Source organism: Tachyglossus aculeatus, chromosome 3 (genome assembly GCF_015852505.1).
Source record: "Tachyglossus aculeatus isolate mTacAcu1 chromosome 3, mTacAcu1.pri, whole genome shotgun sequence".
In the NCBI taxonomy this organism is placed as follows: Eukaryota; Metazoa; Chordata; class Mammalia; order Monotremata; family Tachyglossidae; genus Tachyglossus; species Tachyglossus aculeatus.
In genome coordinates this window covers 9,075,574-9,085,225 of record NC_052068.1, presented here as the reverse complement: position 1 = coordinate 9,085,225, position 9,652 = coordinate 9,075,574, and the positions used below count along the sequence as shown (strand labels likewise).

The 9,652-nt window shown below is 45.3% G+C and overlaps 1 pseudogene; it reads left to right on the top strand.

Annotated features, from left to right (window-relative positions):
* Positions 1–1,272: 1,272 nt before the first annotated feature.
* Positions 1,273–1,387, top strand: LOC119925938 (annotated as a pseudogene).
* The last annotated feature ends 8,265 nt before the right edge of the window (positions 1,388–9,652 follow it).

Below are 9,652 nucleotides of genomic sequence, written 5' to 3'. Positions count from 1 at the left end.
TCATCATCATCAATCGTATTTCTTGAGCGCTTACTATGTGCAGAGCACTGTACTAAGCGCTTGGGAAGTACAAGTTGGCAACATATAGAGACGGTCCCTATCCAACAGTGGGCTCACAGTCTAAAAGGGGGAGACAGAGAACAAAACCAAACATACTAACAAAATAAAATAAATAGAATAGATATGTACAAGTAAAATAAATAGAGTAACAAATGTGTACAAACATATATACATATAAACAGGTGCTGTGGGGAAGGGAAGGAGGTAAGATGGGAGGGTATGGAGAGGGGAACGAGGGGGAGAGGAAGGAAGGGGCTCAGTCTGGGAAGGCCTCCTGGAGGAGGTGAGCTTTCAGTAGGTTCTTGAAGGGAGGAAGAGAGCTAGCTTGGCGGATGGGCAGAAGGAGGGTATTCCAGGCCCGGGGGATGACGTGGGCCGGGGGTCGATGGCGGGACAGGCGAGAACGAGGTACGGTGAGGAGATTAGCGGCAGAGGAGCGGAGGGTGCGGGGTGGGCTGTAGAAGGAGAGAAGGGAGGTGAGGTAGGAGGGGGCGAGGTGTTGGAGAGCCTTGAAGCCTAGGGTGAGGAGTTTCTGCCTGATGCGCAGATTGATTGGTAGCCACTGGAGATTTTTGAGGAGGGGAGTAACATGCCCAGAGCGTTTCTGGACAAAGACAATCCGGGCAGCAGCATGAAGTATGGAGGATCCATCCTCCGGTTTGAATCTCCATTCTTCCCTGCCTGAACCTCCATCTCTCCCGATTTAAATCTCCATCCCTCTTGGCCTGAATCTCCATTTCTCCCGGCCTGACTCTCCATCCCAGCTTGTCCCGGGCCTCCAGGACGGGGACAGCTGAGAGACGGACAATTAGAGAGACCCAGCTTCTTCTCCCAGCTCCACCGCTTGCCTGTCATGTGACTAAAACGGGACGCTCGGGATAAAACTTTATTGTCTCCCGTTGGAAAAACTTTGTAAAATCAATAAACGATTTCACAAACTTCTCCATAAGAGACTTTTAAACCCTCTTTAATTTGCCTTTTGTCCCCTCTGCGGGGGCAATGCAGGCCAGGAAGCCGGTTGGGGAAGATTAGGGAATGTGTTTGGTTTTTGCTCTATCGTACTCTTCCAAGTGTTTAATACAGTGCTCTGCACCTAGTAAGCGCTCAATAAATACAATTGAATGAATGATTAAATACCTTTCCTTCCCCCACCCTACAGTGGGCTGGGGGCACAGTGCTTGGTTCACAATTAAGTGCTTATCAGATACCGCTCAACATTATGACAGGAGAAAAGATTAGCACTCCCCTTGAGAAGGATGGAAGAGGTCTTAGTGGCCCTTACAACACGTATATGATTAAGGCCTTGCCATCCACTTCGTGAATTTGTACTTCCCAAGCGCTTAGTACAGTGCTCTGCACACAGTAAGTGCTCAATAAATATGATTGAATGAATGAATGAGTGAATAACCAAGATTTTCTGTTTACTTGTATTGATGTCTGTCTCCCCTCCTCTAAACTGTGAACTCATTGTGGGCAGGGATTGTCGCTATTGGTGAATTGTACTTTCCCAGGCACTTAGTAAGGTGCTCTGCACACAGTAAGTGCTCAATAAATATGATTGAATGAATGGATGAACTTTACTATTAATTATTATTATTGGTATGGGTTTTGTGAGGGAGAGGAGACCAGCCTGCTTCTAACCCAGAACTATGCATCCATCTTTTGCCTGAGTAAAGGGAGGGAGATTAGTGGACTAAAAAGTGATCTTTTTTCATGAATTAAGAACAACTGAGCAGCACAAATCTCTTTCATTCTCTAGGGAACTGGGCTGTGCCAGAGGTGGAGCCTGGGGGATGGTCCTGCCTTATACCCCAAAAGAGGACCAGGCCAGAGGAAGGGGAAGAGATACAATCAATCAATCAATCAATCGTATTTATTGAGCCCTAACTGTGTGCAGAGCACTGTACTAAGCGCTTGGGAAGTACAAGTTGGCAACATATAGAGACAGTCCCTACCCAACAGTGGGCTCACAGTCTAGAAGGGGGAGACAGAGAACAAAACCAAACATATTAACAAAATAAAATAAATAGAATAGATATGTACAAGTAAAATAGAGTAATAAATATGTACAAACATGTATACATACATACAGGTGCTGTGGGGAAGGGAAGAAGGTAAGACGGGGGATGGAGAGGGGGACGAGGGGGAGAGGAAGGAGGGGGCTCAGTCTGGGAAGGCCTCCTGGAGGAGGTGAGCTCTCAGTAGGGCCTTGAAGGGAGGAAGAGAGCTAGCTTGGCGGATGGGCAAAGGGAGGGCATTCCAGGCCAGGGGGATGACGTGGGCTGGGGGTCGACGGCGGGACAGGTGAGAACGAGGCACGGTGAGATTAGCGGCAGAGGAGCAGAGGGTGCAGGCTGGGCTGTAGAAGGAGAGAAGGGAGGTGAGGTAGGAGGGGGCGAGGTGATGGAGAGCCTTGAAGCCGAGGGTGAGGAGTTTCTGCCTGATGCGCAGATTGATTGGTAGCCACTGGAGATTTTTGAGGAGGGGAGTAACATGCCCAGAGCGTTTCTGGGCAAAGACAATACGGGCAGCGGCATGAAGTATGGATTGAAGTGGGGAGAGACACGAGGATGGGAGATCAGAGAGAAGGCTGATGCAGTAGTCCAGACGGGATAGGATGAGAGCTTGAACGAGCAGGGTAGCGGTATGGATGGAGAGGAAAGGGTGGATCTTGGCAATGTTGCGGAGCTGAGACCTGGCAGGTTTTGGTGACGGCTTGGATGTGAGGTGTGAACAAGAGAGCGGAGTCGAGGATGACACCAAGGTTGCGGGCTTGTGAGACAGGAAGGATGGTAGTGCCGTCAACAGTGATGGGAAAGTCAGGGAGAGGGCAGGGTTTGGGAGGGAAGACAAGGAGTTCAGTCCTGGACATGTTGAGTTTTAGGTGGTGGGCAGACATCCAGATGGAGTTGTCCTGAAGGCAGGAGGAGATGCGAGCCTGGAGGGAGGGGGAGAGAGCAGGGGCAGAGAAAGGGACACACAGAAGCAGCATGGTGTAGTGAATAGAGCATGGGGCTAGGAGTCAGAAGGTCATGGGTTCTAATTCCAAACCAGCCACTTGTCTGCTATGTGACCTTGGGCAAATCACTTCACTTCTCTGGGCCTCAGTGACCTCATCTGGAAAATGGGGATTGAGACTGTGAGCCCCATGTGGGATAGGGACTGTGTCCAACTCAATTCGCTTGTATCCACCCCAGCACTTAGTACTGTGCCTGGCCCATAGCAAGCACTTAACAAATATCATCATCATCATTATTATTATTAATAAGAGCTTCAACCAATTGATCTTATTTACTGAGCACTTACTGTGTGCAGAGCACTGTACTAAGCACTGGGGGAGTTCAATATAACAATATAAGGGAGTTGGTAGACACATTCCCTGCTCACAAATATAAATAAATACCAGAAATGGACATAAGTGCTATGGAGCTGGGGTTGGGGGGTGGGGAGTGAATAAAGGGAGCAGATCAGGGTGATGCTGGAGAGATTTTTAAAGAGGAAATGAAAGCTTAGTCAGGGAACCCTCTGGGAGGTGATGGACCTTTAGTAAGTGTCCCCCTCACTTTCTGCCTAAATGAGCCCCAGCCCCCGGCTCGTTGGAGCCTCAAACACCAAGACATCTTCTACCTTCAGGTGTTCCTGGTAGGGTGGGTCTTCTCCCTTCTTCAGTGGGTTCTGGGGGAGCAGCCCAGATGAACTCCGACTTTTTGCTGGCTTAGCGGAAAGAGCACAGGCTTGGGAGTCAGAAGTTGCGGGTTCTAAACTTGAGTCCAGCACTTATCAGCTGTGTGACTTTGTGCAAGCTACTTAACTTCTTTGTGCCTCATTTACCTCATCTGTAAAATGGGGATTAAGACTGTGAGCGCCATGTGGGACAACTTGATTACCCTGTATCTACTTAGAACAGTTAAGTGCTTAGACCAGTGCCTGGCATATAATAAGTGCTTAACAAATATCATTATTATTTGCTGAGGAGGAAGTGGGGGTGTTTCACAAAGGGTGACCTCAGGGTGGCCTTCTCATGCCCTCCATGTGGGACCACTGGGCACCACGTCAAAGTTTAAATGTCAAGGAGGCAGAGGGCCTGAGCCCAACCATTTTTTTTCATTTTCTCAAGAGAAGATGCACATATTGACCATTTCGTACTTTGTTTTTTTTTTTAAATGGTATCCGTTAAGCCCTTATTTTGTGCCAGGCACTGTACTAAACGCTGGGGTAGATAGAACATAATCAGGTTGGACATAGTCCATGTCCCGCATGATGCTTGCAGTCGTAATCCCTAGAAGTGAAGTGACTTGTTCCAAGGTCACCCAGCAGACAAACGGCAGAGCTGGGATTAGAACCCAGGTCCTCTGACTCCCGGGCCTGTGCTCTTTCCACTAGGACACACAGCTTCACTCCCTAAATTTTCTCCACAGTGCTCCTCCTCCTCCTCCTTGGAGGATGGAAGGGGAGAGGATGACTCACCTAGAACTCTTAGGTGTTACCATACACGTCTACTGGCTCCCAGCCACAACCGCAGAATCCACATCAAACAATCATGTTTATTGTTTTTACTCTATACAGTGCACTGTATTAAGCATTTGGGAGCATACAGTAGTCAATCGTCATGATTTTTGCCCTCAAGGAGTAACTGTCTAGTGAAAGAGACAGACAAAAGCAATGTGACCTAGTGAAAAGATCACAGATCTGGGAGTCCAGGGACTTGAGTCCTAATCCCAGCTCTGCCACTTGCCTGCTGTGTGACCTCGGGCAAATCATTTCACTTCTCTGGGTCCCAGTTTGCTCAACTGTAAAATGGGAATTAAATACCCATTCTCTCTGCACCTCAAATTGTGAATCCCACGTGGGACAGAATGGTGGCCGACTTATTTTGCGTTTGCGCCAGTGCTCAGTACTGTTCTTGCTACACTGATTGATTCATTCAATCATATTTTTTGAGCACTTACTGTGTGCAGAGCACTGTACTAACTGCTTGGGAGAGTACAATGTAACAATAACATTTTCTGTTCACAACGAGAGTGTTTAACAAATACCATGATTATATAGGGGGAATCAATATAATATATAATCAATATTATATAATATATAATCGATATAATATACACTAGTGCAACTCGACTGGTAGGAAAATGGAAGAGTGAGTACCTACATGTTTAGGGAATGTAGGAAAATAGGATAAAGAGAAGTCTACTGGGACATGGGATAATAATAATAATAATGGCATTTATTAAGTGCTTACTATGTGCAAAGCACTGTTCTAAGCGCTGAAGGCTTTGAAGACAAGGATAGCAGTGGTCTGGCAGATGTGAAGGGGAGGAAGACTCAGGCAGCAGGGTCAGAACAAGAAATAGTAGACAAGAGAGTTCTTCCTCTCCTTTGGACTGTGAGTCCCAAGTGGCTTAATTAACATATCTATCGCAGCGCTTTGTACAGTGCTTGGCATACAATAAGGACTTCACAAATGCACAGTAATGGTAATTATTATGAGGACAAGGCATTGGGAGTATGTTGGCTTGAGAGGAGTGACATTTTCCAGTTGTGGATGAAATGGTGAAGACGCCAGGCTGATGCAAAGGAAAGGCATGTTCTGCACTGAAATTGAGGGTACTTTTTTAAAAAAAATCTACAGATTATCTAAGGTAGAAGAAATTGAATTGGCTTCCATCTGTTAAAAAGTAAGGTGTTACTCAAATTTTTGTTTGGGGAAAATTTATACCTTTAAAATAATTGTTGAACTTTGGAAATGAAACTGTGGAATAAATATCAAAAGGGAGTAATGAATTCAAACACCAAATAATGCAATTTGGTATAATCATTAAAGCTTCAAACTTGTTATATGACACAATGAGGCAAACAAAACTTACTACTAATTGGGTATCTCCCTTGTTTTTTCTATTTCTCAACCAGTGGCTACATTCTGTTAATATTAAGGAATTAAATAGCTCCTTTTGACAAATGACTACTTGTAATATACATGTAGGTTTATATCCTAAGAAGAAAGCACTAAAATCCTACTCTAGTGATGCAAGGATCCTAATTTCACAGTTAACCATTATTCCTTTATTGACTTTAGCTGACAATGTTGTTGAAAGGGTGCAAGTTTAATAGTAAACTCCAGCTGCCAGCCCAGTATTTAGGCTGACTACTGAAGAAAGGGAGGCTTCTTTGTTTGGTCCCTAAAACATATTTGCTCTTTCCTTAGAACCTGGGTTTAATACTTCTTAATTTTAAAGTTTTAGGATTAATTTGGGAACCGTTTTCCTGCTTGTGTTTTTCACTTTTGAATATTCCTATTTTCCCTCTGGCCCATCCAAGGTACGCTAGAGGGTTAGGAGAAAAGACCTTTCATTTTTATTTCAGCACCTTATATAACGAAACACCAACAAACACATCCTTTTAATTCTTTAAAAGGCAATGGTAGAAAACCTCTTTTCTTGGCCAGACTGCGGCTATCTAGAAAAGAGCGATAACAGGAGATCTGTCTCTACATGCACTAGCAGGAGGCCATATTTTTTTGTATCTGCTCCTCCATTAGAAGGAAAGCTCCTTATGAATCATGTGCTCAGTAAAAACCACTTCTAGGAGGAACTGTAAGTAGCAGTATGACCTAGTGGAATGAGCATGGGCCTGGGAATCAGAGGACTTGGGTTCGAAACCCAGCTTCTCCACTTGTCTGCTGTGTGACCTTGGGCAAGTCATTTAGTTTCCTCAACTGTAAATGGGGATTCCCAGACCAAGCCCCCCCTTTTTCCTCTCCTCCTCCTCCACCCCTCCCCATCGCCCCCCGTGCCCTACCCCCATCCCCTCCCAACAGCACTTGTATATATTTGTACATATTTTTTACTCTATTTAATTTGTACATATATATTTATTTTATTAATGATGTGTATATCGGTATAATTCTATTTACTACGATGGTATTGACACCTATCCACTTGTTTCGTTCTGTTGCCTGTCTCCCCCCTTCTAATAATAATAATAATGATGATGGAATTTAAGTGCTTACTATGTGCAAAGCACTGTTCTAAGCGCTGGGGAGGTTACAAGGTGATCAGGTTGTCCCACGGGGGGCTCACAGTCTTAATCCCCATTTTACAGATGAGGTAACTGAGGCCCAGAGAAGTTAAGTGACTTGCTCAAAGTCACACAGCTGACAAGTGGCTGAGCTGGGATTTGAACCCATGACCTCTGACTCCAAAGCCCGGGCTCTTTTCACTGAGCCATGCTGCTTCTAGACTATCAGCCTGTTGTTGGGTAGGGACCATCTCTATATGTTGCCAATTTGTACTTCCCAAGCGCTTAGTACAGTGCTCTGCACACAGTAAGTGTTCAATAAATACGATTGAGTGAATGAATGAATTCAATACCTGTTTTCCCTCTTACACGGTGAGCCCCTTGGGGACAGGGACTGTGTCCCACCTGATTAACTTGTACCTGTCCCAGAGCTTAGAACAGTGCTTGACACATAGTAACAGCTTAACAGATACCATCATTATTCTTATCATTACCTAAATCTGGAGCCTTCTTTCTATCCCTGTTAGGGAAATGTGTTCATGACCTTGCGGATACAGCACGGGTCTGGGAGGTCAGAATGTCCTGGGTTCTTATCCCAACTCCACCACTTCTCTGTTGTATGACCTTGGGCAAGTCACTTCAATTCTTTGGGCCTCAGTTCCCTCATCTGTAAAATGGGGATTAAGACTGTGAGCCCCATGCGGGGCAGGGATGGTGTCCTACTGGATTAGTTTGTATCTACCCCAGTGTTTAGAACAGTACTTGACACATAATAAGCACTTAACAAATACAATCATTATTATTATCCTTCCACTGGCACTTGAGGCTCCAAGAGTAATGATAATGATGGCATTTGTTCAGTGCTTAGAACAGTGCTCGGCACATAGTAAGCACTCAATAAATACCATTTTTTAAAAAAGTGCTTACTATGTCCCAAGCACTGTTCTAATCGCTGGGGTAGATACAAGGTAATCAGGTTGGCCCATGTGGGGCTCACAGCCTTAATCCCATTTTACAGATGAGGAGACTGAGGCACAGAGATGTTAAATGGCTTGCCAAGGTCACACAACAGACAAGTGGCAGAGCCAGAATTAAAACCCACATCCTCTGACTCTCAAGCCCGTGTTCTTTCCACTAAGCCATGCTGCTTCTCTGAATAAACACACTGCCTACTTATCACAAGTTTGGTAACCCAACAAGCAACCCGAAGTGATGAGCACAAACTCAAAACCAAACACTTCATTGCTTTCGAATAAGTATATTGTGGTATTTGTTCAGCGCTTACCAAGTACCAGGCACTGTACCAAGCACTGGGGTTGATACAAGCTGATCATGTTGGACACAGTCCCTGTCCCACATAGCGTTCACACTTTTAATTCCCACTTTACAGATGAAATAAACACTGTCTCCACTACCTGCCATAATTCCTGTGAAGACTCTTCCTTCTGGAGTTCCCACTCCCAAAAGGTCTCCCTCCCCGGCCAGTGAATCTCAAGGAGGAAACCCCTGGACGAGTTTGGGAACGTTGAAGAGGTGGGGACTTTCTGGACCAGGGACCACCATATTGGAAGTAGTGAGCAATATAGCGTAGTGGATAGAGCATGAGCCTGGGAGTCAGGTCACAGGTTCTAAACCCAACTCTACCACTTGTCTGATGCCCAAGGTCACATAACAGACAATTTGTGATGTGTGACTTTGGGCAAGTCACTTCACTTCTCTGGGTTTCAGTTACCTTGTCTGGAAAATGAGGATTAAGACTGTGAGCTCCATTTGGGAAAAGGACTGTGTCCAACCCAATTTACTTGTGTGCACCCCCGCTTAGTACAGTGTCTGTCATGTAATAATAATAATAATGATCATAATACTAATAATGGTATTTGTTGAGCACTTACTATGTACCAAACACTGTTCTAAACTCTGGGGTAGATACAAGGTTACCAGGTTGTCCCATGTGGGGCTCACCGTCTTAATCCCCATTTTACAGATGAGGTAACTGAGGCACAGAAAAGTTAAGTGACTTGCCCACGGTCACCCAGCTGACAAGTGGCAGAGCTGGGTGCTTAACAAATACCACAATTATTATTATTATTCTTAACCCAAGAACTGTTCCCTTCAGGAGCAAAGTGCTCTGCACACAGAGAGTGCTCAACAAACATGATTGATTGACATTCTGCTGCTATGGTTGAAGCAGTGTGGCTTAGTGGATGGAGCACGGGCCTGGGAGTCAGAAGGACCTGGGTTCTAATCCCAGCTCTGCCACATGTCTGCTGTGTGACTGTGTACAAGTCACTTAACTTCTCTGGGCCTCAGTTACCTCCTCTGTAAAATGGGGATTAAGTGTGAGCCCCATGTGGGACAGGGACTGTGTCCAACCCAATTGACCTGTAGCTACCCCAGTGCTTAGAACAGCTCTTGGCATGTAGTAAGCTCTTAACAAGTGCCACAATTATTATTATCATCATTGTCTTGGTTTCTCTGAAGGGGGTTCCACTTTTAGTTCTCACGGTTTAGACTGACGCTCCCTAGAGGCCACAGACAGTGACTGAATTAATATCCTTGAGCCTCTCTTCACCCT